At 25.6% G+C, this 6121-nt stretch overlaps 1 protein-coding gene across 8 annotated transcripts in view; it reads right to left on the bottom strand.

Annotated features, from left to right (window-relative positions):
* Positions 1 to 6121, bottom strand: part of LOC102673696 — a 57698-nt gene that overhangs the window by 3540 nt on the left and 48037 nt on the right. Inside the window, exon 1 of one of the 8 annotated variants that reach the window (XM_006621597.2) lies at positions 3002 to 3250. The exons of the other annotated variants lie outside the window; for them this stretch is intronic. The gene's annotated coding sequence lies outside the window, so the exon portion shown is untranslated. Of the gene's footprint in view, positions 1 to 3001; positions 3251 to 6121 lie in introns of those variants that run through there. 8 annotated transcript variants of the gene reach the window in all.

The following is a 6121-nucleotide window of genomic DNA, read 5'->3' as shown; positions in this document are numbered from 1 at the left end:
AAAAAAAAAAAAAAAAAAACAAGAGAATAATTTAATCGCTTCGTAACATTCGATTCTATACAATTAATATCTATCTAATACATAATTGCAAAAAAGATTTAATAGATTTATATGCACATGTTTTCTTTGGAACATATTTAGTTATTTTCTGATGATATTTTGTTGATAAAAAGAATATCAGAAATAACTATTTGTTTAATTATTTTGTATATCTAAATTTAAATTGAATTTGTATAAAAGTTCACAAGATGTCAATGATCGTGTAAACTTCAAGCATGCGTAAGCGATTAAGAGTGCGTAATATACTATTTATAGAGTATATATTTTTTATATATATATATCAAAGTAACGAGTTTCTTTAAACACAAATAATTGAAATTTCCAATATGAATGAATTTGAAGTAAAAATGTAAAGATTCAAGAAAATTTCATAATGTAATATAGATATAATACTTAAGTATTTTTATATTTGTAGAAAATATTTTGTATATTCTTTTTTATTTTAAAAATTTAAATAATCAAAACAAAATATAAAAAAATTGTAAATCGATTTTGCACATTAATAAAAAACATATAATTGATTTTAATTTCCTTATTCATTGAAATAATATATAAATCATATAAAGATATTGTATATAAAAGAAATATAATTAAAATTATATTTTAAAATAAATGTACTTAATAATTAATACTGATGTATTTATTTCATTAATTAAGTACTGAATATTGTACTTTTTTACAAAATATTTGTGATTTTTCACTTAATCTCTTTAATAGAACGATGAATCTGTTTTCAAGAGATTTCCGCGACTGACTACTTGAATCATACGTTCACAGAAATAATTCCGAAAATTACTTGTTCAACCAATAGATGGCTCCTCTGATACTTTCGTGGATTAATAAGATGGCCGTTATATTGTCGATAGAGGAATTTCCGGCAATCTTGATCGTGAAAAATTATACATTTTGTATTGCGTGACACTTATTAATTATAATAAATATATAATAACGATCTTATTATTTCATTACTAAATGATAATTAAAAGAACATTTATTACAACAAAATCAATTGAATTTTTTATTGCCTTATAAATTAAAAAATTATTTTCACGATTTCTCATCATAAAAAAAAATTCCTTGACGATTTCTAATAGCATCTAATATGAATACGAGAATTAAATATAAATAATATTTAATAATTACTTAAAGATTATTTAATTAAGTCTTTACAGAAAATGAAAAGGACTAATGCTATACAGAAACACGATTTTACGCTCTAAGTACACCTAAGCTAACTTTCTCTGTAAAGAAAAAAAACCACCATGGATACACGTTACCTAACCTGTAAAGTCTGTTATAAAGTTGCTGACTCGTGTGCCTCATCCTCTCTCTTCTCTTACCTGTAAATTTACTTGCATATATGTATACATTCTTCTCTATTTTCTCACACATCGTATTTTTTTTCCCCCTTCTTCTACATTTTTTTCGATATAATTATTTAAAACAACATAAGTATCAATAAATTAAATTGAAATAATAAAATTTCCTAATTATGAGTTAATTATTAAGTTAATTAAATTAACATATGTTTATAAAAATATAATATGAATCTATAAAAATCTAAAGTATATGAGAAGATGTATGCAATTAAAATTCAATTCATTAATTTCTAATGTCACAAATTTCAATCAAAATATTTAAAGATTAATTTTAAAGATCAAGCATTAATTTCTAATTTCCAATTTTATTAGATATAATCCAATCTTAATAAAAATCATTTTAAAAAGTAAGCTATTTTTAAAACTATGCTTTAATTTTCATCAGACTAATACAGTGTTTGGCAATTAAACGGAGCTTTGACCTCGACCGGAATTAGATCTATTTAAACGCATCATTTTAAAACATTCGATATACTTAATCTTTTGAGAATCACTGCTTCCTCTCAATCATATTATTTCAATTTTCTTTGATTCTATCTTTTATTCTATTCAATTTGCTTTTATTCTATCTTTTTTTATAGAAGCATAATAACTTTAAAAGAATTATCAAAACCGTTTTTAGTAACGGAATTTCTTCGATTGTTATCAAAGTTTTGAAGATAAAGGACAAAAATACAATGTATAAACAGAGCAGAGATATGAAGAGAACCTCCATATTGAACCGTTCAAAGTAGAAAGCGGTGTATAGGGACGGTCGGGTCAGACACTATTGCTGCCTATATCTATTCCCTGCAGAGGCCTTGAAAGGAATGCGGTTAAAAAGAAATCACCGAACACTTTTACACATTTATAAATAAACGCGAACACTGAACCAGAGAGTGTACATCAATACTTAATCATTTAATCATTAAACATCATTGATGTACATGATACTTATCGTCCGCTTTGGCTCGTTTGCGTGAATTGTTAAGATTATCATCGTTCACTTTATTTTTTTCTCACAATAGATCACTATAGTTTAAACGAGCACACGTGTCTGTTTTTTCCATAAATAAAATAATTACAAAATATATTTTCTTTGATGAGTATTTTTCCACTCCTATGAGATATGATGTAATTTTATTACACAAATAAGAATTAGTTAGTAATTACTTAATAATCTTCTAAATTTTAATTAGTTAATTTGTTCAAGGGAATACGCTAAAAATATATTTTATAATTTTTTATGTATTTTATACTTTTTTACATTTATCGATTGCTAACATATGAAATGTATTCATTAAATGCTAATAAAGATTTAAAATTGGAACAAAACTTCTAGATCGTTTTTATCATTTTTATACGTAAAATTTCATTTTATTGCTATATAAGAATGTAACTTACATATTATTTTGAATATTCATAATAAAACTGATAACTAATAATTCCACAATAAAATTTTTTTAAATCATAATAGCGATATTTTCAGTATGCAATAATAATAAATACACAATCTTTATGATATATCAAAAAAAAAAAGCAATACAGTTTAATAATATTGTAAATTTATAGTTGGAACTCACTTTCGAACTATGCAAAACTGTAATCAGGCGTATTAAACTTAGTACACTTTCCACATTCCTTCGTGTGACATGATTTAAAAAAAAAAAACACCAAAATATCAAGAATATTTGCAATCACTTGAAGATCACGAAAAAAATTTATTTCGTATAAAATTTTCGTTGTAAAAAATTAGAATAATTGATAACATAGAATATATGTTTCATACGAGATTCAGTCGGTGTCCGAAACTGAACTGAGTGTCACGCATATGTACGACGACGACAGACCGACGACAACAAAAGTGTTATCGGGTGTCGCGTGACGTCACGATTGGCCGTGTGACTACATATAGTATACGCATGCGTACACGTTGATCGACGAACGTTATGTATAGATGTTACATATATTATATATCTGCATATAATGTTTGCAATCAAAAACATTCAATAACGAGTTATCATTATTTTTTTGTAAAATTATAGACAAAATATTTTTATTTATTTAGAAATATTAAAAAATATATTTCTTCATTAAGTATTTCCTTTTTTAATTATTTGTACTTTGAAGTAATATAATTATACACGTTAAAAATTAAATATTGTTTTTTTTATATTGATACAAAATTATTAACAATATTGTTCAATATTGTTCGTTTTGTCTTTATTCGAATGCATCGGTGAGCATGTAATCGGAGATAGCGAACAGGTAGCGAACATATATAAACACATACGTACTTTATACCCACGAACACGAATCTCTAGTAAGGATTCTTGATGGAGCTCGTTAATTGTGCCAACGCAAGTACTTTTACTCAACTCGAATAATGAAACAGACGAGTTTCTTTCTTCGAAGAATCCACCAGTGTACACACACACATCTTTCACACATAGTATCGTTTTAAATTTCATCCGAATTAATATACTTTATTTAAATTGAGTCTTATATTTCATTTTGGTACGTATCTGAGTGTTAAATAATGCGATAGAAAAAAGATAACTTTAGATTTTACATTGAATAATCTTATGATCCAATAATACGAAATAAAAATATTGATTTCATTATTCAATTCGATAGAAATAATATTTTTGGGGGAATATATTTTTTTAATGTTTTTACAACTATAGTTACTGATTTTGAAAGTAACTAGATACTAAGACTAGATACTAAATGAATGTCATGATATTCTTTGGGAATAAAGATATGATATTGAGATAATGTGCTCGAGGAACAAAGATTCTTTAAGATCTACATTGATAGAGCTTCGACTCGTAGAAGGCTCGTTTCCATGAAGGACATAGTACCGTTCCCTCGAGCCGTTATGCATGTATAAGTTTTCCGTTTTTTTTTTCTGGTTATTTTTTTGTATTTTTACTCGTAATACGATTGTTATTTTAAAATTTTATAAAATCATACCATATTTTAATTGATATTTATAACATAATAAATTAATCAAAAAATTATTTGAGATTATGTTTTACAGATTGATTTTTCACATTTCGGAAAATTTTTTTAATTATCATAAATTCTGGTGTTAAATAATGCTTGCGATGACGGCAGAATTATATCCAAGTAATAAATATGAAAAACAAATACGACTTGAAATATATCATTAGTACTATTACGTATTGTACAAGACACGAGATAAAACATACGAGTCTTAAGCAAAAAAACAAATCTATCCAGTGATACGTTTATTAAGTATATAATAATTATGTTGTTCTTTCAATTTTCTTTAAATTATTGATATTGTTTTAACAATTTCACGGCAAATAAATATATTTTATAATTTATAAGATTATTTTATAATTAATATATATATATTATTTTATAATTTAATAAGAAAAAAAAGATAAAATTTATTTTTAAATAAATATTATAATTTTTATGTTTTTTAACTATTTTATATTTGTTATAAAAATAATAGTCACAACAAAAATTATCTTCACTTTCGATATTACAAGAACATGTTGCGCAATATTTGAATGATATTTAAAAAACAAAATAGAAGAATACACGATGCAACAGGTTGAAAAATTCAATAGACAAAAAATCCGACGAAAAATTTTGCTGAATTTTTTATCTACGTATGTATGCGAATTGAACGAAATACAAGATTCAGTAACACGAAAACAAAGAAATATACGAAAAGAATGTCATCCTTCACTTTCTCCGATTCACTGATTTCACACAATACACCCTTGACTTGATGAATCCGTGAACGGAAATAAATTGACGAGTAAAATACGTTATTTTAAACTCACTCTAATCACTAATTTTTTATTATTATTACAACAAGACATATATATTACATTTTATACCTTCTTTTAAAATAATATCATACTTAGTATTAATTAAGTTAAATAAAATCAACTGCAATGGAAAATGCTTTATCAATAACACATCACAAGAAAAAAATAATTATATAATTTTTTCATTAACATCAATTGATTGTACAATATTGATTACCGAGATTTGTACGATAAAAGATTTTCTCTTATGTAATGTATAAAAGAGTATTATAATGATTATTACACGTGTCTATTACAACACAGTACGGATCATCGTTCTGTGGGCATAACTCGTTGCTCATAGGCTAATTCTGTTTCACTTATATAAATAAGTATTACATACATAAATATCATGTGTTGTTCAAAAAAAAACTTACAAACATGATATAAGCCTGATTGCTTCTGATAGATTTAAAACAAATATAAAATTAACCATTCATATTGTTTTTAAAGTCTCGTATCTATAAATAAAATCGAGAGCAGATGAGTTAGAGAACAAAATATATATATTTTTTATAACTTCGTGTCATCTCGAAGTTTCCTTTCAGCAATAGATAAATAAGTTATATATAATATATAATATTAATATTTCGTAGATTCTAACAGTTTTTAAGTTTGACCAAACAGTTTTCGAATTTCTTGCCCGTACTGGCTTGTATCGTAACTTTATAAATTTCGCTTGGAACGCGATGAAGCACGTCGAGTTGTACGCGGCGCAATATTCCAGCGGCCTCGAATTTCACGTAGTAGGGAACATTAACGACCGTAAGCTTACTTTGTTGCCTACAGCCTGCTGCGCGCCATAAAGCCACATCAATACACGGCAATCACGCTAAGAGCAGATGTTATCCC

This window comes from Apis dorsata, unplaced genomic scaffold (assembly GCF_000469605.1).
Source record: "Apis dorsata unplaced genomic scaffold, Apis dorsata 1.3 scaffold_631, whole genome shotgun sequence".
Classification (NCBI taxonomy): Eukaryota; Metazoa; Arthropoda; class Insecta; order Hymenoptera; family Apidae; genus Apis; species Apis dorsata.
Note: the sequence above shows the minus strand (reverse complement) of the source record. Positions and strands in the feature narration are given on the sequence as shown.